We start from the raw sequence: 27,249 nt of genomic DNA, 5'->3' as shown, positions 1-27,249 counted from the left end.
ATAGCTCACATATCGGTATGTATATATTTTGTAACCTAATTTGAATTCTTGCTTCCTTTTGTTACAAATATAGTTGTATATTTCTAGCATATTTGACTACAGTGCTTGAAACAACAATTTATGTGTTGCGTCAATTGTGATAACATGTTTAATTAAACTTTAGTGTATTTTATGTGTATGTTGTTGCAAGCGATGCGTCATTTAATTAATACAATATAGCAATTAGGTATGACACAATTTTTATTAATATTTCATTAACACCCTCCCCCCCCCCCCCCCCACTGGCTTATTGCGCCATTCACAGCACGAAATTTTCGGTACACAGACTTTATAGCGACTTTTGATATTGAATCTAGCGACTCGGGTTTTTTAGAGTTGGCAACACTGCCGGCCGCGAAGCTTATAAATGTCATCTTTGGTTTTCACTATATTAATTTCTGTAGTGTAATTAGCAGCGCGAAGTTTGAAGATGTTTCTTGATTGTATTTGAAATGTTGTAGTTAGGCGCAATAAGAATATATGTAAAGTCGGTAAGTGAACCGTATTCGTTGCTCTCTGTTATGAAGACAGGCGACTAGCGCGAGTTTTGGTGTTCTCGTAAAGATAAGTTATTTTAGATTATAAAACATATAGATTAGTACTGATTACGTGGTAAATAAGTGTATTAGTGTGCCGTTTAAGTGTACCATTAAAGGTTTCATTTTTCTTTACGTAATATAGCAGAAAACGCGAAAAGACCGTACAGTCGTATTTTCTGTTTACGTTCTGCTGCAGCAAATCTATAGAATTTCGTTTAGTTGTTCCTTGCTCTCTCCAGCACTTTAACTTAGCGTACCTCTTCATTAATTAACTAGCATTTCCGGAAAGTAGCGTGAAGTTTAACTTGTTGTTTCAGAAACTTTGCACTTTTGTTTTTGTTTACACACAGTTGCGTATAGGCCAAATTTGTGTAACCATATTTTCGTGTTTATCTGTAATTTAACTGACTTATTCTTAATAAACTATTACGTTTATCATGAGTGAAAAGTGCTTGACTTGCCGTAGAATTGTTAGGTCGGGGCTTTGGTGTGATGGGTGCTGTAGTTTTTTCCATGTGGGTGACTGTAGTGGCGTGGGAATAGGGGAAGTAAATGAGACTCATCAGTGGTTTTGTAGGATTTGTAGTAGAGATAGGAAGATACTAGAACAGGAGGGGAAAATTGCCGCCCTTCAGGCTGAGTTAGACAAGGCCAGGGGAGATCTTGACAGGTTAAGGAGGGAGAAGGGTAAAGAGAGGTGGGAAGTGGCAACAGGAGGAACAGGCCAAGAACTTTGTCTGACAGCTTTATGGTGAATGTGGAAAATAGGTTTGACCTGTTGCTTCAGTTAGAAGTTGGTGAGCCTCAAGCAGTTGCAGATGTAGACAGGGCACAACAAACTTTCAGCAGCAAATTGAAAAGTAAGAACGTAGGGAAATCAGTAAAGAGAAAGAAAGCGTTGTTGTTAGGTAGTTCCCATGGAAGAGGTGTCGGCCAACTTTTGCAGGATGAACTAGGATCAGAATACCAGGTCACCAATTTTTTTAAACCTAGTGTTGGTCTGGAGCAGGTGACAGAGGATTTAGGATCACTTTGCAAAGATTTCACTAAGGAAGACACCGTGGTTATAGTGGGTGGGGCAGGTAATAGTATTGACAGAGATCCTGGGTACAGTATAGAGTGTGACCTGGCGAGGATTGCATCAGCATCGAAGCATACTAGTGTTGAGTTTGTATCTGTTCTTGGGCGCCATGACCGACCTCATTTGAACTCTTCTGTCAAGAGAGTTAATTTGGAGCTGGAACGGCTGCTCATGTCGGTTGCGGGGTCACACATTGGTGTGGTTCATGTTGATTCTCTCAGTAGGTGGGATTATACTAGGCATGGCCTTCACCTCAACAGGAAGGGGAAGGGTAAATTGGCTGGGGAAATAGCAGGAAAGTTAAAGGGGGGGGGCACTGTCATGAGTGGTAAGATACCAATGGATTACTCGAGGAATAGGGGTATCTTGTAAAACAAAAAGAAAACTGTATCTGTCAATCCGAAACATTTCCAATGTTGATGGTATAGCACATTATAAGAAATACTGCAAAATATTAAAGACTGTAATACGGATGTCAAAGCAAATATATTACAAGGAAAAGATAGTCATATCAGATAACAAAATAAAGACAATATGGGATATAGTGAAGGAGGAGACCGGTAGAACCAGACATGAAGAGGAACAAATAGCATTAAGAGTAAATGATACATTGGTGACAGATGTGTATAGTGTTGCAGAACTTTTTAACAAACATTTTATAACTGTTACTGAAAAGATGGGGTTGTCAGGTTCGGTACATGCTGCTATGGATTACCTTAGACCAGACATTTCAAGTAACTTCCATAATATGAATTTGACCCTCACTACCCCAACAGAAATAATGTCCATCATAAAATCTTTAAAATCAAAAACATCTAGTGGGTATGATGAAATATCAACAAAGTTAATTAAAGAATGTGATTCTGAGCTAAGTAACATATTAAGCTATCTGTGTAACCAGTCATTTATCAGTGGAATATTTCCTGAATGGCTGAAATATGCTGAAGTTAAGCCACTGTTTAAGAAGGGAGATAAAGAAATAGCATCAAATTTCCGTCCAATTTCACTGTTGCCAGCATTCTCAAAAATTTTCGAAAAAGTAATGTACAGTCGTCTTTATAACCATCTTATCTCAAATAACATACTGTCAAAGTCACAGTTTGGATTTCTAAAAGGTTCTGATATTGAGAAGGCTATCTACACTTACAGTGAAAATGTACTTAATTCATTAGACAAAAAATTGCAGGCAACTGGTATATTTTGTGATCTGTCAAAGGCATTTGACTGTGTAAATCACAATATCCTTTTAAGTAAACTAGAATATTATAGTGTAACAGGAAATGCTGCAAAATGGTTCAAATCTTATATCTCTGGCAGGAAACAAAGGGTGTTATTAGGAAAGAGACATGTATCAAGTTATCAGGCATCATCCAACTGGGAACTAATTACATGTGGGGTCCCACAAGGTTCCATTTTGGGGCCCTTACTTTTTCTTGTGTGTATCAATGACCTTTCATCAGTAACATTACCAGATGCCAAGTTTGTTTTGTTTGCTGATGATACAAACATTGCAATAAATAGCAAATCAAGTGTAGTCTTAGAAAGATCAGCCAATAAAATATTTGTGGACATTAATCACTGGTTCCTAGCCAATTCGTTGTCACTAAACTTTGAAAAAACACACTACATGCAGTTCAGAACTTGGAAGGGGTGTCGCAAGAGTATATGTCTAACATACAATGACAAGAAGATAGAAGAAGTGGACAGTGTTAAATTCTTGGGATTACAGCTTGATAATAAATTCAACTGGGAGGAGCACACCACAGAACTGCTGAAGCGTCTTAATAAATCTCTGTTTGCAATGTGAATTTTGTCAGACATAGGGGATATAAAAATGAAAAAGCTGTCATACTATGCTTACTTTCATTCCATAATGTCATATGGGATTATTTTTTGGGGTAATTCATCAAGCCAAGCTAAAGTTTTCCGGGCACAAAAACGTGCAGTAAGAATTATATGTGGTGTGAACTCAAGAACATCCTGCAGAAGCCTGTTTAGGGAACTAGGGATACTAACTACAGCTTCCCAATATATTTATTCCTTAATGAAATTTGTCATTAAAAATATATCACTTTTTCAAACCAACAGCTCAATTCATGGAATCAATACTAGAAATAAGAATAATCTTCACAAGGATTTAAAGTCACTTAGTCTTGTACAAAAAGGTGTGCATTATTCAGGAACACACATTTTCAATAACTTGCCAGCAGCCATAAAAAGCTTAACAACCAATGAAATTCAGTTTAAGAGAAGCCTAAAGGATTTATTGGTGGCCAACTCCTTCTACTCCATTGATGAATTTCTTAGTAAAACCAACTGATTTGTATATAAGTACAACATAACTTCTGCATTTCAGTGCAGTAAGTGTGTGTGTGTGTGTGTGTGTGTGTGTAAGTATAATCTAACTTCTGCACCATTTCAGTGCAGTAATGTGTTCATTGTAAATAAGTATTACAGTAGTTGTATTACATGTTTATTACCTTATAAATAAATAAAAAAACTTTTTTATTTTAAATTCAGTGCATTAGTATTTGTAAAATGACTCTTAGTGTTCATTAAAAAATGACGATCATTCCACTTGGGACCTGTGGAATGGTACATTAGCTTATTTATTTTAGTTGTAAATATTTGTCATGTATTGTTGCTTTTCTGACATGTTCCACATCCTGGAGGACCTCCTCACTACGGATCAATTGGAATGAAAGTAAATCTAATCGACTATGTGCTGAATCTAGCAGAATTTTTTTTCCAATTATTACTTATAGCACTCTAACTGCACTGCGAAAGGTAACACAATAAACTAAAATACTGTTAATTTCGAATTATTTGGATAGTAGAAAGAAATTGATGAAAATTTTAATTCAGCTGGAAAAAACGTAGTGCCCATAATATATGTACAATTACTGAAAGTAACACGGTGGCACCCTATACGTAAGCTATAAGATTCTTATTCCCCCAAACGACTGGTTTGTTTTATTGTGACAACGTCCAGGAATAGTGGTATTTGCGGAAAATTATTGCTTGGGCCAGTCAGCAACAGTTACTAACAGGAAAAGAAGTTACGTATCCTATGTATTGTTAGATTTTTATCAGTGAAGAAAAGCACTTGGGTTGTTGTTTGTCACACATTATGTGTCTTAAGTGACTCATTGAAATATTGTAAAGATGATGCAGAAGTGAATGATAATGGCAGTGTAACAATCGGCAAAGAAAATGAAAGTTATTGAGGGAATTATTATGATATGTTGCTTCCTTGTAAAAGAAGTAGGAAAATATTTGCCATACTCCCAATCCCCTGCCGAATAACTGAGTATCGCTTGTTCGTCTGAGATCTCAATCAACTTGAAAGAACTTACTAGATTGTAAAAGTCGACTGCGTGTTTATGGTATGAAATTTGTAATTGGTTTATGTTGTGTATTTACTTAATTAGATAATACTGTAATCTTTGTCTGTGTGTATGGGATGTGGAGGCAAAGCTGAGCCCCCTTGATCTCTGCATCAAAGGGCGATGCCTGTTATGGATTTGTGATAAGGGCAATTCATTAATCTTAGAGGCTTTATTGATAATTCCTATCTACCCTTCTTTCTAATAAAATGTGGATCCTTGGCATATCACTGTGGTAGTTATCACTTGAGCCAACTGTTTCGTGTTTCAGTGCTCTCCTGCATGCTTCTTTAGTTACCAGATCATCTCTTACATTTCTATGCCTTGCAGGTGGATGTTTGAACTCAACTTTGATTTGTTTCTTGGTTGTGGCAGTTTGGTCTCAGTGCTTGGAGATTAAGTGGCAATGTGTGTGTGTTTTTCTAAATTTGATGAAGGACTTGGTTCGTTAGCTTAGTCCTTTTAGTTTTAGATGTGCCCATCTACTGCTTAGTGCTCATCTATGTGATGAGTAGCATCTGTCAAGATGACTGATTCGGCTGCAGACCCAACAAGAATAATGTCAGTCTATTCTAATACATGTTATTCTACAGAACTGTCATATTCATTTCCAAATATGCCAAAGGTTGCAGTTTAAATCAAAAGGAAAACAAAGAAGGCATCTAATATTTTATATATAATCATGTCTGAGATCTCTAATGATTAAGAATTTGCTGTTGTCTATCAAAACTAATTTAAAATTTTCTAATAATGAAATGAAAGCAACATAGGCCTATGTAGTAGTCAGAACAGAAGATGGAAAATCTGTCAATCTACAAAAGATTTATAGCCCTAATAAAAAAGAAGCAAATGACTATTCATGTACACACACATGAAGCCTCATTAATACTTTATTCCTGATTGTAATAGGGAATCCAGTGTAGTTAGCTCAAAATAAAGAACTAGCAGAGGGAAGAATTCAATCAGTTTCGTACTATTACAACTTCTTCCATTGAAATCAGGAAAACAGTTAATTCAATTAAAAGCAGTATATTCTCTCGGCACTGATAACATTTTAGCAAAATATTAAAAGCCTGTTGTTCTGATATACTTCGTGTACTTGGTCACATTTATTTCATACCAGTTTTGCAAGCTGTCTTTGTAGACTAACAGAAGGTGTGATTAGATAACTACTTTTAAAGAAAGGAATCGGGACAGACATTTTGGGAAAAGGTAATGCATATAAGAGTGTTGAACGTGTCTGTAGAAGGGAGTGTGTGAGTCATTCATGTGTTATGTGATCTGTGATATGTGATTTATTCATCTCATTACGTGCAATTTTCAAATCATTTGATTTGATGTACAGGAGACATGTCAAGGTTTACAAAAAGAAACTTTTTTCTCTTTTTTAAGAGAAATACAAAAGTTTACATTATATTTTCATTTCTAAGTTACAGCTACACAAGTACCTAAAATAATACATGTAACACAATCCCTTTGTTCAGACTGTGAAGTGTCCTCAAGATACTGTCCTCATATACTGAATTCCAGAAAGTCCTTCCCTATTGAGCAAACCAGCTGTCATTTCACTGATTATGCAATAAAATGTTTAGATGGGATTATTTAATTTACCAAGATTTTTTCGTAGCCTGTCCAAGGCGTTCAGCATTGCAGATCACATCATCATTTTGGAGAAAATTAATATCTGTTGGTTTCAAAGTAGAATGAGTAAATAGTTCACTCTATATTTAACTAGCCTAATATGGAGCAGAGAGTCATGTATTGGACTACCTAGGCAGTTTTTATGCAGCAGCATCATGTTACACTGGATACATTGCTGTGAAGTTTGATACTGGATCCACTCTTGTTCTTACTATGAAAACATGACCTCTCATTAAATTCTTATAAACCAGAAATTGTTCCCTTTGCAGAAGATGGAAGTTTCATAATCAAGCCCAGAAGAGATCCACTAGTAGAAAAAATGATAAATGAAATTCTCATAAAATTGTTGTTTTATTGTCTGCAAGTGGTCAGTCACTTAATTTAGAAAAAATACAGTTGATTTCCTTACCAAGACAGGGTACACCCTACATCATTAGTAACATATTCTGTCATGAAAGCAAATGTGTAACACTGAGTATTTAAAATTCCTGGGTGTGTGCATTGATTACAATTCCAATTGGAAATCACGTATCATAGTATTCTCAGTGATTATGTTCTGCTACATTTGTTTGGTGCTGACTGCTAATTTTGAAGATGAATGCATCAGCAAGTTAGCTTTATACATGCTAATAGTCCTTAGAGAAATACAAATAATTGAAGGAGTGAAAGTAACATCTTTTGTGTAGTTCAGGAATTGATTTGTCAATAGTCACATAAACAAGACTGAGGATGTTGCCAGATTTCTGACAAATCCTTCTTCAGAGCTAATAGAGTGCACGTGCATGACTACATTGCCCCTGATAACAACATTGTGTTGGCAGTGCAGCAAGACTGGGGTATGGGGCTGTGTCAGGTAGAGAGTGACGTTAGAAGAAAGGAGGCAGGGAGTGGAAGGGAGGGTATACCTTCAGTATACTGGGCAAGGGATTGCTCATCAATGTAGATATGCAGTTCACTGGTGGCCAGACTATATGGGAGAGACTTTATCGTGTGGAATGGATGGGAGCTATTAAAATACATGCAGTGCAGATGGTTACTGAGCTTGAAATGGACCGAGGTTTGTTTGAAGCCATTGGAGAGGTGGAGGGCAACGTCCAGGACTGGAAGAAACATGAGAAGCAGAGGGAAGGAATGAGGACAGTGTCCCTGTCCTGGGTGTGAACATTCCATCTATGAACCTTAACTGGACAAGAGGTTTGGATTTGTTGGTGACAAGGAGGCTTTCTTCTAGATGGCTCTTGACAAGATGGCTTAGGAGGATGGCATGTAGGTGTTTATGGCCATGCCATGGATTTGTTTCTGTATCTTCTGCTCAAAGGAAAAGTAAATTCTTGCAACACTGTAGCTTTGTATGTGCATAAAAGAATGAGATGGTGGGTTTGGAGTTGGCAGGATGTAGAGAGAGGTAGTGTTTGATGCCTGCAAGCCATGTGCCCCACAAATCCACCTTACACATGCTTCCTGAAATCCCTAACCTAACTGTCCTTGATGCTGCATTTTAGCTTTCCCACGGAAAGAATATCGACTGATGTTGACCAGCAACTCTAACACATACCCTGCAGCATTGGTTCTCATATCAAGGACACAAACCCCCTCTTACACCATCTGTCATCTATTCCCACCCAACACCATCTGGATCCTTACTTGTCATGTTTGATATTACGCACCATAAACAAACATCCCCAAATGCTGGTATCACTCTCTACTTCACTTCCTAGTACCAGCCCCAGACACATCAAACTGTTACTTACACACCACCAGAGAAACAACATTTTTATGCATAACTATTACTCCTTTGATCAATGACATGAAAAAAAATCCAAGAATGGCCCAGGCTACCTGCATGTGATGTTACTATGCCAAGCAGTTTATGGGCCATCTAGAAGAAACTTTCCTAGCCATACAAAGTTCAACCCCTTGCCTGGTGCAGATTCATTGATGAAATCCTCATGTTCTTGATCCAGGGCCAAGACACCCAGTTCATAAAACCTCTGTCATTATCAAGCCTACTGTGCATGAACAGTACCTGCATTTTAATTATTGGTATCCATTCCACATTAAAGTCTCACCCACACAGGCTGGCCACTAGTAATAAGCACATCTGTAGTGATGAGTAGTCCCTTGCTCAGTATGCTGAAGATCTTACTGATGCATTCCCCCCCCCCCCCCCCTCCCAAACAGGGCTGCAGACATTTCCCATGCCACATGCACACGTCTGCAATCCAATTACCACCCCAAGCAACCATCGCAAAGGAGCATCCCCCTTATCACCCAATATCATATGTGCAACAACTTTATCCATTGCCAGGGCTTTGATTATTTACCGTCATGCCCAGAAATGGGAGCATACTGCCTATAATCATCTATCCTTCTTCAAAGTTGGCTTCACACATCCAATCTGCGGAATACTGTAGTTCATCGTCATGGCACACATACTCCCAATCCCTTGCCCACATGTTGTACCGATGTGAAAGACACAAGTGTAAGACTTGTCCTATATACCTGTAGAGGATCGAAAGATGACAGTGATTAAGTTAGTTAAGGGTATACGGAACGCCCTATGCTTACAATGTTAAATTGAACTAAAAGCCAGGAACATTTTCTCATTTGTTATTTTTTCACAGAACGCAGAGATATGTTCTGCTTTTATGCTGAATTATTAATTTTGAAAAAATAATGTGTAGTTTTTCAGATATTTTATTTTTTGTAAATGTTAAAAAAAGTTATACATTTTAACAAGTATTTTAAAATTTACATCCATTAATACAAAATAATTCCACATATCTTTTAATTTAGATATATTAGAGGGTCTTAAGGAACAACTACAGAAAATTTCATCTTTCTACTATAAATAGGCCCTGAGAAAATGTACCTTATACACAAAAAAACTAAAGTTACGGGAAATTAGCTTCAAAGTTTTTACTTCAGTACAAGCCTGCTCCATAGCTTGTATCATCAGAATCATCCAACAGCTTCCTCTTGATGGCTCTGCTATGATGTCTAGCCATCTTTGAATATACTTTTATGGCATTATCTGAAGACCTGAGCCGTTCCTTGTCCAAACAAAGCATAGCTGCGGCAGTTAGTAGTCCTACACAGAGCCCCAACTTCTGCAGAACTTTGCACTTTGTTATATTGCCCTGATTGAATGATGAAACAGCATCATAAACGCCAAAGTGAAGTGTGTTTATACCCACAAACACAGTTTTAGGTAGTGTATTCCATATCACATGGTTCACACACTCATTTGGATTTTGAGTCCGGCCATGAAGACATTTCTTTAGTAGACTAATATCTGCGAGGTCTCGGAATATTGGTTTTATTTCATCCATTATGGCAGGTGGCAGGTGATGAGGGTGATTGTATTGTTTCTTAGTTACCTTGCCTCTGTTGTACTTGCACCAACTATCGTCTCCTTTTGGACTTAGCCCATGTTGGGGATTCTCATTGTTTGAAGCTGTATGAAAAAACAGAGCCCAGACTGCTTTTCTCATTAATTCTGCATCTGCTGTATTCTGTCTTATTGCTAGACCATAGCACTTCTGAATATGATCTATTGTAACATCTGTCAGTCTATTTTTTCCATCTAAATTTTTTCCATCGCTCAATTTCTTGCCTTTCATGCTAGCCTTGAGCCGTCGAAGTCTTGATCCCATCCTTTTCTGAACATGGCCAACACACTCCAGTTTGGAAATTTTCACATCGTTACCATAGGGTCTCAGTTCTTCAATTTCTTTGAAAGCCTTGAGTCACCATCTCCAAGATAATTTATGTATCTAACGTTGTACCATTTTACTGAGCGTTGATAAATACTTCTTACACCAGCAACTTCCATACCACCACTTGACCCATAGTAATTTGCCATGCACTCCTCTTCATGTTTAGTTTTCATTTTCTACTTGCATCTGCAATGCTTGGAAAGTATTGCCACATCAACTACCTTACCAGTGTCCACCCTTGTAGCTGTTACTACACCATTCAGAGATGTGTGGCCTCTCTTCTGCCAGCTTCCATCAAAAGCTATGGACAAGTCTCTGCTATTATTATTTTCAACAAATGCTTCCTCAGCAGCATCTTTCATGTTTTCCTGTGCCACATCTTCTACAGCAGAGCCTATTGCAATGTTTGTTAAATTTTGAAGGTGGAGGAGGGAGGTTCATCACACCACACAACATGGCACCTGCAGCCCTGCCCTTTCCTATAAACCGTAATCCATAAACCAGTCTAATGTTTATATCGTATAGTTTACCTGTATCTGCAGTAACATATGAGGAATTGAAGAAAGTAACACTGTGTTTGCAATAACTGCACATCAACTCTAATTCTCAAGCAAGCCCTACATGTAAGTTTGTTTTCAATGAAACACCACATTTTCCACATTGTTTGCAGCACACATTGTTCTCCAAAACGTCTGATAATAAAGAGACGTTAATTACCTCATATTTTGTAGTCCCAGCATTTAGTTTCTTGTATTCTTCTTCAATTCCAGCTAGTTTTCTTCTTGAAGCACTTTCCGGTGTAGTGGCAGCAGCATCACTCAATGTATCACTACCAGTGATGAGGTTAGTCGCTACTGGGACATCAGATACTGATGAAGATGAATCAGACGAATTTTTAGTACACTTTACTTTCTTGCGCCAATGTACACGCTTTCTAAATACCTTCAGACTAGGTCTTGGCATGTTGAAGGAAAGAAAACTCAATGACTTCTCCACATATGGCTTTCACAACAATGACATGGATGTACTCACAAAGGAAACAATACAAATGGTGCAGAATCTATTGTCAACTGTCTAGCAGTGTAGCCAACAGAAAAGCTAACTCTCTTGTGCTCAATTATATCTCTGGCAAGGCTGTCTATATCAGGTATATTTCGCGTCTCATATACAAGGTGCGGAACATCGTGTGTCGAAATTATTTAAAAAAATTATTTAAAATAGTTCTATTCACATCATCCAAATATTTTATACATGGTATTAAACGGGAGAGTCTAAATTTTTCGAAAATGCATTTACCCAAAAAATCGATTTTTTCGTCGAAAAACTCATTCCATATACCCTTAAAGGTAGGAATTCCACAGTAATAAAGTTAGTTAAAATGTGAAGAATATTGGGAGCCAGAAGTCATATGTGCATTACATTCAGTTGCGCAATTCAGTGCTGTGATACTGTGGCATAATTGGGTAGCCGGAGTGCTGAGTTCAGCACCACAAAGGAGAACACTGTGTCAATGGCCAGCTCGGCGCACAGCAGAATATGTGACAAGAAGCAGTTTGCTGCATGCCAGTGTGTTGACGTCAAGGGTAGTAACTGGATCAGTTATGCAAGTTGAGCAACACAGGAATATTCCACCAACATACTGGGTAAGAAGAACAGCAGAAAGTGGCAGAAAGCTGTGTTTAAGGACTGGCAACCAGCTTATCAACATCGTCCGTCATGAGGCATTGGAGTGACAGAACCTGTGTCACTTAGTGCTGTCACCAGTTCGGAGACGTCACTGCCATCACAATCATCGTATAATCACCACCGTAATGCAGATCGTCGCCTAGAAGATGCCAGAGTGACACGTCTGCTGTAACTATCATTGGACGCCTTTAACAGGTAGTCGCCTGTGGGAGTCATCGCTTGGGGTGCATTGTGGTAATGTAGTGTTACCATTGCCCTTGGATGTAGCCACCACGAACGCTGTGACTAAGGCAGGAGCCGGGGTCCCTGGCCTGCCGATGCCAGACAGCTGCCGCTGGGGAGGTCCATTGAGACAGGGCATGACCTGTCCCCTGTCCCGATGCCATGACCCCCCACCCCAGCCCCCAGCACAACAAAGGCCCGTGGCACATGGTCCCAGCTGTGCCGCATTAAGTCCCTGCATGGCTGGAGCGCCACTGTTGAGCAGTAGATTCAAGTTACGCCAGCGCATCTTCAGAGGCAGTGGCAGGCACACATGTGAACGTCTGCTAGTCGCCACCAAGAATATTACGAGTGGAAGCAAACCTCGACCAGAGGCACCACAGCCATTGTATTGCAGCTGATAAATAAATGTTGTTATTCTGTCATCTGGAGCCATCCAAGGACACATCCTCATCATCTTCTTCCTCACACCCAGCAGGAAACTCACATTCGAATCTGGCAAAAGGCAGTGAAGTCCCGTACCTGGCAACATACCCCGTTTACATTGGTATCAGATAAGGCAGTTTACACTGGCGTTAGGAAGACTGCTGGGGCAGTGTGGAGAACACATCTTGTTGAGTTAAGAGTTAGCAGTATGGAGCACCTACAGTGATGGTGTAACATGCCGCAAAGGAAGTAAGTGCTGGTTTCAAACCTGTTGGGTTGTCCCTTTTCCTGTCATTTGCCTGGATCATTTTTTGTATTCTGTGGGTATACTTTTCTTTTGATTAAGTTCTAGTCATGGCAACTTTCAGCCGCTGAGGTTATTGAGTAACTTAGTGATCAGGCGGAGAAATTAAATAATGTCAAAGCGATGGAGAGAGAGCAGTCATATCCCAATCCACCCATCCTTGATGGTACTGCTGCGGCATTGGTTACCCCGTTTTCAGGGAAACAGGGCAAGATGTTTTTAGTTTTTAACTTTTTTGACAATTTGGCTACAGCCGCCAAATTGAGGGGGATGAAGTAACGAGTATTTATTAAGTGTTGCTAAACTGAAGTTAATGGGAGATGTTGGAGCACATGTTATGTGTAATGAGAAACAGGGTGGCTAAAACATTTGAGAATTTTCAGGAAGGGTTATTAGAGAGATATCAGAAGAACAACACTGCAAGATATTGTCGGGAACAACTTACTAGGGTTATTTGTAAGCAGAATGAATGTACGGAAAGTTTTGCTGACTATTCGTAAAATCAATGTAAGTACCTATGAGCTCATGAATGATGACAGAGTTAACTTTGCGAGAATCAGAGCAAAGTGCTCTTAACACATTTTTGAGGGGGCTACAACCAGAAATGTCAAGAAAGGTCCGTTCGGAACTTCCTAAGTATTTGAGTTAAGCAGTAGATATTGTACTATCTTTAGTGGAAATTGAGTCATTGGCTAGGTCATGTGAAAGTCAGACAGTGTTTAGTACGGGCATAAATTGTTTTCGGTGTGGGCAAAAGGGTCATATACAAAGAGATTGCAGACAACAATGTTGCAGGTATTGTAGGAAATTTGGTTACTCAGTTCAGAAATTTCGTAACAGGAATCAGCAGCAACAGAAGTTTCAGTTGTGGGGTAGATCTTACAGGCAGCAGTTGAATGGTGCATGAGGCGGGGTGTCCACTGTGCCACACTCTCAGTAAAAGTTAGCTCATGTAAGAAAGCAGTTGCAGACTGTTTTCTGGCCGGCTGTGTGGAGGATATGTAAAATGTTGCTGGTTACCGGTTCTCAGGTATCGGTTACAAGTGAACGAGTATTTGGGGCAAATAGGTTAAGTGCATCACTCTGGACATTAAGTGGCATAGGTAGAGGATGTGTAAACTCACTCGGTGCTGGAGTGTTGAAGTTCTGACTGGCGGAGTTTAACTTCCAAGAGGATGCAGAATTTCTTCCCGTGGTTAGCGGCAGGTACAACGTGATTCTCGGGCTTGATTTCCTGGTTGCACATTGAGCCATAATTGATCTGGAATGGCATATGGTAGAACTGGATGGAACTTTGTTTCGGCTATGTTCTGTAGCCGTAATACCTTCACTGTTTCAAAGTCCTTCTAATGGCCGGGGGGAAGTCAGTTAAACTGCATACAAGGTCCCTTAAGGTCGATTCGTGGGATCACATACCGAAAGGTACAGGAAAGATAGTCAGCATTGATCTCGGTACTGACATGCCAGTGAACTTGTTATGTATCGTTGAACCTTTTGTGGATAACAAAGTATTAGGCACAGTTGGTTGTTTTATTCAATGTACCATGTTCTGCATTCAGGAGGTAGATGGAATGGGGGTAGTGCCTGTCAGTATTGATAATTTTGGCCCCAGGGAAGTAGGGGTACCCTAGTTGCAAATTTAGAAGTGTTAGGTGAAGGTGAACTACACCATGATTTTACAGCAAACTACACAATGCCAGGAGGGTCTGTCGACTGGTCAGCACTAAGGATTAGGGTGGCTCCCCTGGAAGCACAGGATACAGTTTTAGTGGAAAATAATCCATCGGGTCCATTAACTGCAGCACCACTTCTTCAGCACCAAATTTCTACTGAAAGTGAAGCTTTCATCTACAAACGACTGTATCAAGCTCCAAGGCACTTACAGGCATTTATGGAAGAGTTTATAGATCAGCAACTTAGAGATGACGTCATAAAACCTGTTTGTAGTCCTGTTCTGCTCCCATTGTAATTGTAAACAAGAAATCACCAGATTGTGGCAAAGCTTATTGTTTCTGTTGTGATTAACATGTCCTCAATCAGAGAATGGTGTTGGATGCATATCCTGTGCTCAGTATGATAGAGACATTGGACAACTTGGGCCAGTGTCAGTACTTCACAACACTGGATTTGCATAGTGTTTACCACGAGTTGGAAGTAACACTTGAGGACCAACTTAAAACTACGTTCTCAATGCCAACTGGGCATTTCCAGTTTTGTGGCATGCCGTTTGGACTTAAAAATGTGCTGGCAACCTTTCAGCGTTTGTTGGATACTGTGTTACAAAGATTAAAAGCAAAACAGTGCATGGTATACCTGGGTGACATAATTGTGCATTCAAAGAATATTCCTGAACATCTGGAGCAGTTGCACGAAGTGTTTGACCATATGCGTCCAGCACGGTTAATATAGAATTTATAGAAATGTCATTTTGTATTACAAGAAGTTTGTTGTTTGGATCACATTATAGGGCAAGATGGAATTCATACCAATCCATAGCTAGTTGAGGCCATTCAAAATTTTCCAACACTCACCAAGCTAAAGGAGTTGCAACCTTAGTTGGGCCTCGTGAATTTTTATCATAGGTATGTTCTGAAATTTGCAGAAATTGCAAGACCTTTCATGCAGTTTCTATGCAAAGGAGTGAAGTTTCATGGGACAGATGAGGATGAGATGGCTTTCCAGAAGATGAAAGATCTGTTGACATGTAGTCACATATTGGTCTACCCGGATTTTGAAAAACAGTTTATTCTTTCTTGTGATTTGAGTGATTTTGCATTAGGAGTTGTTTTGAGTCAGGAAGTAGATGGACAGGGGCACTGTATTGCGCATGCTTCATGGGAGCTCAATAATGCTGAACAAAATTATTCCACTACGGAGAGGGAAATGCTCTCAGTGATTTTTGGAATTGGGTACTTTCGTTGTTATCTTTATGGTAGACAATTTAAAGTGGTGACTGATCACACAGCGTTTAAGTGACTTTTAGGACTTTGTCGAGATGGGCCTTGCGGTTAAGCGAGTTCGATTACGAGGCTGGGAAGGTCGCACACTAATGTGGATGGACTCAGCCGTAAGGTACGCACTATGGAAAGCACAGGCATTGACAAAAGTGAACAAATGGCTGCACAAAGTGCTGACCCGGGCTGTCAGCCATTTGCTGAATAGCAGCAGTTCTGCATGGAGAATGGACTATTGAATCGCACGACGTGAAATGCACTGCGGTTAGTAGTACCACAGAGCTTGCGTGATGAAGTGTTGAGGCAAGTGAATGATTTGGGTTGAAGAGCAATGGAGAGAAGGGTAGTGCAGCTTTATTGGTGGATGACGTGTAGGCAGGATGTGGACAATTATGTGAAAAATAGTGTTCGGTGTGCTCAAAGAGCAGAGCTTAACCACCAGAAAATTAAGTTACATAGGTAACCAGGAGCTGATAAGCCCTTCCAAATGGTAGGGCTGGACATCTTAGGACCCCTAGTGCAAACACCAGCAGGGAATCATTATGTATTAACCATTATTGACCATTTTTCTTGGTATGTTTCCATGGTAGTTTTACTGGACCAGCTGTGATGGAGGCTTAGCACTAGTCAGCCAATGGATGCTTCGGTTTGGGACACCTGAAACCATAATCATGGGTCAGGTCACAAATTTTACGTCAGAATTAATGTAGCAGCTATGCAGGCTGTTGTGCATTAAAAAATTATGGACGAACACTCTGTGTCCTCAGACTAATAGTCGCAAAGAATGAGTCCACAGGACAATTGCGAAAATGTTGAGGTTTTACATAAATTCCCAGCATAACAATTGGGATATCATACTGGCCTACAATGTCACTGCAGACAACTTGAAATGCAATTTTTGGATGGAAGATGCCATTACCTTTTGAGTTTTGCAAAGCCCTGCTGCAAGAAGACATCTGGTCTGTGAAGGATTTCGCTAGGAGAGTGAAACTTATCTGGAGACAATTACAAAAAATTAATATGACTGCTTTAGAGAAACAGGAAGGTGCACATGATGCAAAAGCAGTGTTATCTAAATAGGATGTTGGTTATGTTAATGAATCTTTATGTGCTGAAGGGGAAAGCAAAGATGTTCGTGGCATGATATAATGGCCCTTAACAGATAACAGAGATGATGTTGCTGGTGTGACAACTGTTGCCTTGTGTGACCACTGTTTCTGTAGAAGGGGGGAGAGTAACGGAAGATGAGGAGGAGAAAAAGAGAAAACAAAAGCAAAGGAAACAGGATATTATGCCAAGTCGTCAGTGTATGCAAAGACCTAGAGCAGGGTTGCGAGACTGACATTAGGATTTTCTTTTTTTTTTAACCAGGTACGATAAGAGGTAGCATAGCCATCAATATGGTCCACTCCTTAATTTATGTTTCTGAACCTACCTTCCTCGGTTTTGCCCCCTGAACATCTTTTGTTTCTTAAAGATACCATTGATGAGAACCTGCTCACTTCTCTGGGTCAGATGATTACTACCCAACATGGTTGTGTTACCATGGAACATGTCTTAGGGCACGTGAAAAGCTGCAGAAGTAAGCAGCAACGCCAGTCATTGGATCATCATCAGCCACTTGTGTATTTCTTGTGGTGATCAGAGCAATGTATTTCTTGGTGAAGAGAAGAGTTGCCCAAATTCCACACCTCGTAAACTTCAGCCTATGAATTCAAACTGATCTTTCAAGGCAAGCCCTCCTGACAAGGCAGTGTAATAAGTGAACAGGCCTGAAGGCAAAGACTAAGTGTGCTCAAAGGATCATAAGGAACAATTGTGTATAAGAGGGAGAACTATAGCATAATTATTAGTGAAGCCACAGTCTCAAAGGAAGTGAACTGTGTAAATATGCTACAAGTCCAGTATTGGTAGAGGGTTCAAAGCCATGTATTGAGAGTCAGTTGTAAATAGATGTAGAGGCAGAATGCAGGTACGCATTCTTTCCGTAGAAGGGGGGAGTGTAGGAAAAGTCGTATTTGTGTTACATTTGGTTGCACATTCAGTGCTACGATATCGTGGCTTAATTGGGTCGGCGGAGTGCTGAATACAGCAACACAAAGGAGAATGCTGTGTCAGTGGCCAGTTTTCCACGCAGCAGAAGACGTGACAAGAGGCAACTCGCCACACTGCAGGGTGTTGACACTGAGGGTAGTAATCGGGTCAGTTACGCCTGTCATGGAAGTCATCGCTTGGGGTGCATTGTGGTAATGTATTGTTGCCATCATCGTTGGACGCTGCTGTCATGAACGCTGCAACTGGGGCAGGAGTCGGGGAGCCTAGGCTGCCGATGCCAGACAGCTGCCACTTGTGAGGTCCACTGAGACGGGGCACTGACCTGTCAACTGCCAAGCCCCCTAGCCACCAGCACCCCAGAGGCCCATGGCACGTGGTCCTAGCTGCTGCAGTTAAGTCCCTGCAAGTCCAAAGTGCCACTGTGGAGGCAGCAGTTTTGAGTTACACCAGCACAGCTTCAGAGGCAGCAGCGGGCAAACACATGAACATCCACCAGTCACCTCTGTCGCCACCAAGAATATTACATATGGAAAGAAACCTCTCCCAGAGGGCTCACAACCCTTGTATTGTAGCTGATAAATAAATGTTGTTATTCTGTCATCAGGATTTATCTGTGGACGTACTGTCACCATCCTCTTCCTCATGCCCAGCAGAGAACCCAGGTTCAAGCCTAGTGATGGGCAGTGAGGCCCCCATGCCTGTTAGCGTGCCCTGTTTACACTGGTATCAGATGTGGCCATTTACACAACCACCAAGCACATCCCACTCCAGTCCCATCACAAGTATATTCTATCCTATCAAAGGCAGGGCCACCTGTGAAAGCAGTCATATCATCTACCAGCTCTGATGTAACTGGCATAGTCCATATCAATTCAGGCAGGCTAGGAAAAAATCTTACCTTCATAGTCTTGGATGTTATTGTATTCATATGTTAAAATAAAGGACAAAGTAAGAAACATGTATTTTTTGTTTTCTCAACAAGAAAGGAAAAAAAAAAAAAAAATCTGCTCCGAGATACAGTCTTCCAAAGATGACACTGCACATACCATTTTGAAGATGCGAACTTTGGAAAGAATTTTAAAATGTTGTATCTCTGGAACAGTTCTAGATATTTTGTTGTTGTTTTTTTCAGTTTGAAAGATAATTGCTTTATTGTTACAAAGAAATCTTCCATTTGGACTTATCTGTCCAAGTTCTTTTGCTATAGTGTTCTGAACTTTTTTGTAATTTAGGGTAAATTTTTTTTTTTTTTTTCGAAAAATGCCACTCCATAAAATTTTGATTTTTTTTTTTTTTTTTCTCTGTTGATTAGTAAAGGTGAAAAGGTGAGCTCCACTTTTAAGTTGAACTGGTTTTAGAAACAATTGAAATTTTTGTCATACATGAAACCTGTTTTATTAGCACGTTATTACCCAACAGGCTCATAAAAATCAAAACGTAGCCATATTTAATATAATTTTAGTTTTTCAAGCATTTTAAATGATTCCAAAATGTATGTGGAAGGTCCAAAGATTTAGAGGCTTCAGTTTATACAACTTCTGTGCACTCTGTTTTGTACTGAAATTAGCCAGTCAATGAACTAAAAATGTGTTCCACTGCTTCAGTATCTTCCTTTGGTATAGAGTGATGCCTTCCTGTTGAACCAATAGGATCTGGAGCACTTACAATCTTCAAAACATTGTGAAGAGGAAGTGAGCACTGATGGCATTGTTGCTGTCCTTCAGCTGGAAACCTAATCAGCAGCTGGTCCATGTAGTAGCATAAAGTTCACTACAATCTCATTTAACTCATAACTGGTGTCTATAATCTCTGCAATCCACCAGTCACAGTCACACATGCCACAAGCATCTCCCTTCTCAGGTTGTGAATCTGAATATTATCCTGCTGTTTTTGAGGTGTTGGCCAAACGAACAAAGTTTCTTTTTTCTTGCTCTTTAAAGTCCATGCAATATGAGTTCGCCCATCACTTTGAGTTCAGAAATGTGTCTTCTGAATTCCTTTCACAGGAGTAGTTTGTTTGGACCATTCTTCTTTTTTCTGCTCACGGAATTCTTCGATTTCCTCTTTGGACAAAAGAATGAGGGTTGTGGATGTGTAAGATTTCACAACTCTCGTAAAATCCTCAGCATTCTGAATTGCAGCTGTATTTGGTCTGGAAACGTTATGTTTTGTAGCGTGGTGCTTCAGCTGGCCTCCTACACCATCATAAGGCCCCCTTCCCATGACCAGTAGCACTGTATAGCCAGTCAGTTGGCGCAAGTGACTTACGCAATTCAAACAGCTGGTAACAATTTTTAAAATGACTAGGAGCACCATCAGAAATAATGATGATCTTCTCTGCCCCTGTTTGCAGTTGAAGAATTTTGCACACTGCCAGCAAAGCATGTGCTGTCATGTCCTGTGTCATCACTTATAACTGCAATAATTGTGGTCTTGTTTTGAAAATATGTCACTCCTGTAAAAATTTAAACCTGGTCGTTACCCCAATGATACCCTTGTACTTCTTGTGGGAGAATTACAGACCAGTTCTCAGCAAAATAACAGTGAAACACAAAACATAGTTCTTCAGCCTTTACACACCCTTACACTTCTGCAGTGTGTTGTTGTTGCAGTTTCTTCAGATGCTGGTGTGTTACTGCTTTAACTGACCATTTACCAAGTTTATCAATGAAACTGTCAAAAGCAACAGTTTTCTTAATTAGTTTATTTTCCTCCCATGTCACATATGTGATTTCTGCAGAGTTATCTGCTACATCTTCCAGGCCAAGTGTCTGCAAAGACAGTCCTCCCTTTCCAGGGCAGTCACCACATTCTTCAAATGAACAAGTCTCGCTTTACGTCACAGACTACTAATGACTTCACACACACGACCAAGATGTCATGTCACCGCTCCAGTAAGTTCTTCAAAGTTACCACACAAAGTTCAAAATTCATGCAGTACACACATAAACAGACATCTCTAGGTGGGTGTGGAACTACCCACTTAGGTTGTAGTGCATAAAATTTTCATCTTCCAATATGTGAAGTTGTATAATTGCTCTTCTAAATTGCAAATGTTTCTTTAATACTGTGAGTCACGTACCTCTTCACTTTCACAACTTTTTGGACCTTCAACTGCTACAGTTATAGTGTCTTTTTTGTTGGCACTCTGGTGAGAACAGTCCCATTTATCTTTCTTCTACAGGATGACTATAATAGGGATGTGTTCTTCCAAAGACTAATTTTACAGACCTCACATTTTTTTTATTTGTCTACCATTTACTTTGATACTGATGAAACATGGTCATAATTGTTTTCTTTGAAAATGTCTCTGAAATAATAGTTAAAACTTGCACCTTTTCACTGAAGGATGCACAATATTCAGCAGCTGAATTGACATTTGTGAATAATTCCTGCAAGGGGTGCAAGAGTGCTTCGGTTCATTGTCTTCTGAAGATGGAATTTCTACTTTGAAGACTGTGGTCAGTTTTGCTGTAGTATATTCATCCATAGCTTTAGGAATTTCTCTGCGCTTTCTTAATGCATAGAGCTTATGCTTCGACTTCACTGACCTCGGTTTCTTAACAGGAGTAACACCTACCTCTGGAGTTGACTGATTCATGATATTTAATTCTTCCTCTATTCGTGCAAAATCTGCATCATCTGCACCATGGGAGGCTTCACCTTGTTCAGGTACTATTATTGTTGTTGTTCTGTCAAAACATTTAGAACACAAAAAGTTGTCACTGGAAACATCTTCACTTTGAAATAGAGTCTTCAAATGAGAACACTTATTCCCAACCTGAACAAAGTCTGTTTTTTTGTTTGTCTTATGTATCACTCTTTTATGGATATGCAAATAGTCAGCACATTTCACTCTCCTGTGGCCCCAGTCAGAAGTGTTTCAAACAGTCCTTTTCACAAAACCCACTGCGACTGTGTCAACTGGCAAATTCCTCACGAAAACACAGAACTCACTGGATGGTCTCAGATTTCTTAGAAGCCTCTCTTGTAAATAAATTAGCACTGTACAACTACAATACAGAAATCTGCAATGAACAACCACGACAGAGAAACTGACAAGAAATTACAACAAAGTGTAAGAAATATCCGCAACAATGAGAGTGAAAAGAAATAGCTGCAACAAAGAAAGTGATAAGAAATAACTGCAACAAATACAATAGAAATAATCTTTGTAACAAAGAAATTAGTAAGAAACAACTTCAGTGAAGATATCATTTTTTTTTTTAACTTTCAAGAATAATGTATATTTTAAAATAAAACCTGTCCAACTTTTAAGTGGAAGCTCTCCTTTACAGAGAATATAGTACTACATGGTGCTAATCAACAGAAAAAAAAATGTAACTTTTCTGGATTGGCATTTCTCAAAAAAAAATTTTTCTTTAAATTATAAAAAAATTAAAAAGGCGACAATAAAAGAACATCTTCAAAATGGTGTTTGCAGTGTCATCTTTGGAAGCCTGTACCTCGGGGCAGGATTTTTTTTGGAGAAAACAAAAAAATACGTGTTTCTTACGTACTCCTGAATTTTAACATATACTAAATTCAGTAATATCTGAGACTATGAAGGTAACCCCCCCCCCCCTGCATGAAGTGATATGGATTATACCAATTCTTATGACTTAATTTTATGTGGACGTGACTACCAACCAACTGTTCAGCTGAATGATGGCCACTATGAAAGTGGCCAAGAGCAGAACCGTCCACCCAGAGTGGAAAACTGTGCCGAGTACCACACGCTTGATTTCAGTGGCTTCTGTACAACCCCTGTCATCTGGATTCTTCCATCATACTACTTATCTGAACTATGTAGATGGGAGTTGAGTTGTAACACATCTTTCAATCCTGTAATCCTGTTTGCCTCAGTATCCGCTGGCCTGTTTCCTGCATGCACCTCCATTCCTGCTTCATGACACTAATGTCACCCACCTTACATTCGCATCTTGCTCTCCGCAGTCTTCCTCTTCCTTCTTTCTGTATCCCGCACCCAATCTATTCCTACATGCCATTGTATGCTGCACACCAACTCTCCTTGTATGTGGCTAGAATGAACTCACTGGTGCTACATGCCTGTCCCCTGTGTCTGCTGCCTCTCTCCTCCAGCTGTCAGCCACCTTCCCTAACATTTTCTCCTGTTCTCGCCCTCCTCCTTTTTCCTCTCACCCACTGCAATCACCCCAAATTCCCCAACCCCGTCAGATTGCGCTGCCGACACATAGTCAGCCTGGACAACATATCCATGCTGGCATATGTGTGTTCTATCAGTTCTGAAGAGTTTGACAAAAAGTTATCAATATTTTGTCTTGTTTAGGGGCTTGTCTTCACTCAATACCTCATGTATGTGTTGAGTTGTTATTTTCAATCTTTGCATAAAATGCAGAATAATGTTTTATGACAATTTCAAAATTAGAAATAAACTATTATTTGCATAGAAACATGCTGTACAGCTAATGTGTAGTGCACAGTCCTCAAACTGTTGTAGAAGGAAAAAAAAAAAAAGAAAAAGACTACCCATACTGGCAACAGTCACACAATACATTTAGTTCCTTATGAAATGTGTAGTGAAGAACAAGCCATCATTTGCAAAAATATTAACATTCACAAATACAAACCTAAGAACAACAGTGGCTTTCAGTATTCGCAAATTAACTCTCTCTTGCTCAGAAGCAAAGTATGCAACTATAAAAGTAATTGACCTTTATTCTTGTGAATGAAAGTTCTTGACAGACAGTGGGCGAGGCAGTTTCACCTACTCATGGAGCAATACTAATTATAAATGTAGATTGACATTAATGTAGAAATCAATCAAAATGTAAATAACTAGCCACATACTCACAAAGAAAATTTATTGTGTTTGTAGATCAACTGAGTCACTCCAGATCTTAGTGAGATAATACAAATGTGATCCCTGAAACATATGAATAACTGGACTAAGCCATCCAAATCAAAAGTGAGGAGTGAGGAAAAGTTAGGTAATTTAATGTAGCTTAATTGAAATTTGGGCACATGTGGCAAAATTGAAACTTCCAGCATAAAAATGCCATTTTGTGCCTGTTTACTCACTTTAACCCCTCCCCTCCAACTAAGGGCACAACCTTCCGTGACTCTTTATAGAGGAAGGTGGCTTACTTTCATGCAACAGCGGAGCGAGTTACATCCAGTGATAATACTAATCATAAGAGTGGCACCACATCATTTTTCTAAAATGAGTTCCAATTTTGTGCATAGCATCATAATGGAAATGTTTTTGTGAGGACGCTCTGAGGAGAATGAACATGCTGGACTGAATTTGTTATCGTCACACAGGCCCAGCACCTCCTGTGGTGGCATTGATGCCATTTGGTTTTCAGTAGGATGACATCTGGTTCACATAGACTGTAATTTGGACTGTAGCAGTCACATTTCTCACATGTAATGACTAGTGGCCGCCCCCTATCTTCATGGTCTCTGTGACATTACCTTTCAATAAGATAATGCAAGACCACATGTTCCCCATGATGTCCTCGCCTAGCTCTGTACAGAGGGTGTTCGACTCTTGTTCTGATGAGCATTTTTTCAAGATCTCTCACCCATTACAAACATGTGGTCATCAGTTGCCAAGAGACTGGCATGCCACCACTAACCAGCCACTAATATTGATAAACTCTGGTATAGAGTTGAAGCAGCATGGACTAACATGTCAAATTGAATATACTTAACATAACTCTATCCAAACAGGTCTCAGAACGCACAATGATGCTGACCAGCTGCCATGTCATCCTCAGCTGATATGCATCACTGGATGCGGAAGTGGAGGGGCATGCAGTCAGCACACCACTCTCGCGCTATTGTCAGTTTTCGTGACCAGAGCCATCATTTCTCAGTCAAGTAGCTCTTCAGTTGTCCCCACAAGTGTCGAGTGCACCCCACTAAACGAAAGTTGATAGGCATGTTTCTGCATCTGAAAGACGGTATTTATTCAAATTTTGTACCTGTTGCATAAGTATGGTGTTAGTACTGCCACTAAGAAGATGGAAATCAGGCTTCCTTTAAATACACTCTGTGATGGTCATGAATGTTACTTGCTTTGAAATTTGACATAGTGAGTTGATTTTAGTCATGAATGCCTTTAAGGCGACAAAGACACCACTGTCAACGCCTCACTGAGTTTGAAGGAGGTCTTATAATAGTGCTACGAGAATCTGAATGTTTCTTCTGCAAAATTGCAGGAAGACTTGTCAGGAATATAGCCACTGTTCATGATTGCTGGCAGCGGTGGTCACAAGAATGTGCAGTCACAAGACTGGACTCCAGACACCCCCTTAGCACTACTGAGAGCGAAGACCATCATGTTCGGCATATGGCTCTGGTGCATTGTACTGCATCAGCAGCAGTGATTTGAGCAGCAGTTGGCACCAAGTGACTCAATGAACTGTTAAAAATTGGTGACTTCAAGGACAGCTCTGAGCCAGACACCCTGTAGCGTGCATTACAATGACCCCAAGCTACCACAATTTGTGGCTTCACTGGTGTCAAGTGAGAGCTCATTGTAGAGCATGGCAGAAGTCTGATGTGTTTGTGATGAAAGCTGGTTGTGCCTCAGTGCCAGTGATGGCTGTGTGTTGGTTAGAAGCGGACCAATGAAGGGCCTGTAACCAACCTGTCTGTGTGCTAGACACACTGGACCTACACCTGGAGTTATGGCCGGGGCGCGATTTTGTATGACAGTAGGAGGATTCTTGTGGTTATCCCACACACACTGACTGCAAAATTATACATCAATCTGGTGATTCGATTTATTGAGCTGCCTTTCATGGAAAGCATTCCAGAGGGTGGTCTCCAGCAGGATAAAGCTCACGCTCATGCTCACCCAACAAGTTGTGCAGAGTGTCGACATGTTGCCTTGACCTTCTCAGTCACCACATCTGTCTCCAGTTGGACACATGTGGTACCTCATCAGACAGTAACTCCAGCATCATCCACAAACAGCATGGACCATTCCTGTATTGACCGATCAATTGCAACACAGTTGGGCACATATGGTACATCTTTACTGCCCAGGGTTAGCAAACATAGTCTTCTGTTCTTACATATTAATATACAGTCTTTAAGAAAGAAGTTGGAAGAATTGCAGTACTGGTTAGAAACTTCGAACTGTGGTATACTTAGTGTAAATGAGCACTAGCTGTATTTATCAGAAATTGACCTCAATATTCCATTTGGTTACTCCTTAGCTAGTAGTTACTGCAGATCAACAATTGGACATGTGGGTGTTGCAATATATATTAAGAATGGACTAAATCTACAATACTTTACTATTGATGTCACAGACCTGTGTATAGACACCACCTTTGAGGCTGCAGTTGTACATATACCTAAACGTAATATTATTGTTGCATCTGTATATCGCACACCATCATCTAGTGAATATGAATTTATAGTAAATTTAAAAAAAACTGTTAGTCTTACTAACTATGTCTAAATATAAATACCAAAGAATCTTAATTTTTGGCAATATTAATATGGATATCAGGGTACAGAGTCATATCATATTGGAATTCTTGGATAGCCTAAGAGCTTTTGATTGCTATTGTCTAAATAATAAGCCTACAAGATATAATGCATGCTTAGACAATATAATAAGTAATATCCTTGAAAATAATGTTGAAATTGGAGTAGTCAAGTTAGGCCTAGCTTACCATGATAGCCTATGGATTACAGTTCCAGTCAGCATTCCAGATAAACAACACAACTGTTCGACCTATGAATGAATGCAACATAATCGAGTTTAGAACTAGATTAAGGTCAGTCAACTGGAATGACATCTTATACAAAGATATGTGTGTGAATAACACAAGCAAATTATTTATAGAGGAAATTGCAAGAATATTTGATGAGTGTTGTCCCAGATTAGTAAAAAGACAGAATAATAATCAAGCTCATAAACCACAGAGACTAAATAATTGGTTTACACCGTACCTCAACAGCATCAGGATTATTCTTCTTATGTTTAAGGACAGACCTCATAACAGCAACGAGTACAAAGAAATGTACATTAGAATAAGAAAAATTTATAGATCTGAAATAAGTTTGGCAAAACATAGGGCGAATGATAACTATATTCTTAAATCCAGAAACAGCTGTAAAGCTGCCTGGGAAGTAATTAAAAGTCAAATAAATAGACCAACAACTCAACTAGCTATACCCATAGCCCCAGA

At 39.7% G+C, this 27,249-nt stretch overlaps 1 protein-coding gene across 3 annotated transcripts in view; it reads left to right on the top strand.

The window, feature by feature from the left end:
* Positions 1 to 394: 394 nt before the first annotated feature.
* Positions 395 to 27,249, top strand: part of LOC126188137 (E3 ubiquitin-protein ligase CCNB1IP1-like) — a 230,645-nt gene continuing 203,790 nt past the window's right edge. For 2 of the 3 annotated variants that reach the window (XR_007537824.1, XM_049929631.1), the window contains exon 1: positions 395 to 530. The gene's annotated coding sequence lies outside the window, so the exon portion shown is untranslated. The remainder of the gene's footprint in view (positions 531 to 27,249) is intronic. The other variant, XM_049929645.1, reaches the window with a different exon arrangement.

This window comes from Schistocerca cancellata, chromosome 1 (genome assembly GCF_023864275.1).
Source record: "Schistocerca cancellata isolate TAMUIC-IGC-003103 chromosome 1, iqSchCanc2.1, whole genome shotgun sequence".
NCBI classification, from domain to species: domain Eukaryota; kingdom Metazoa; phylum Arthropoda; class Insecta; order Orthoptera; family Acrididae; genus Schistocerca; species Schistocerca cancellata.
Note: the sequence above shows the minus strand (reverse complement) of the source record. Positions and strands in the feature narration are given on the sequence as shown.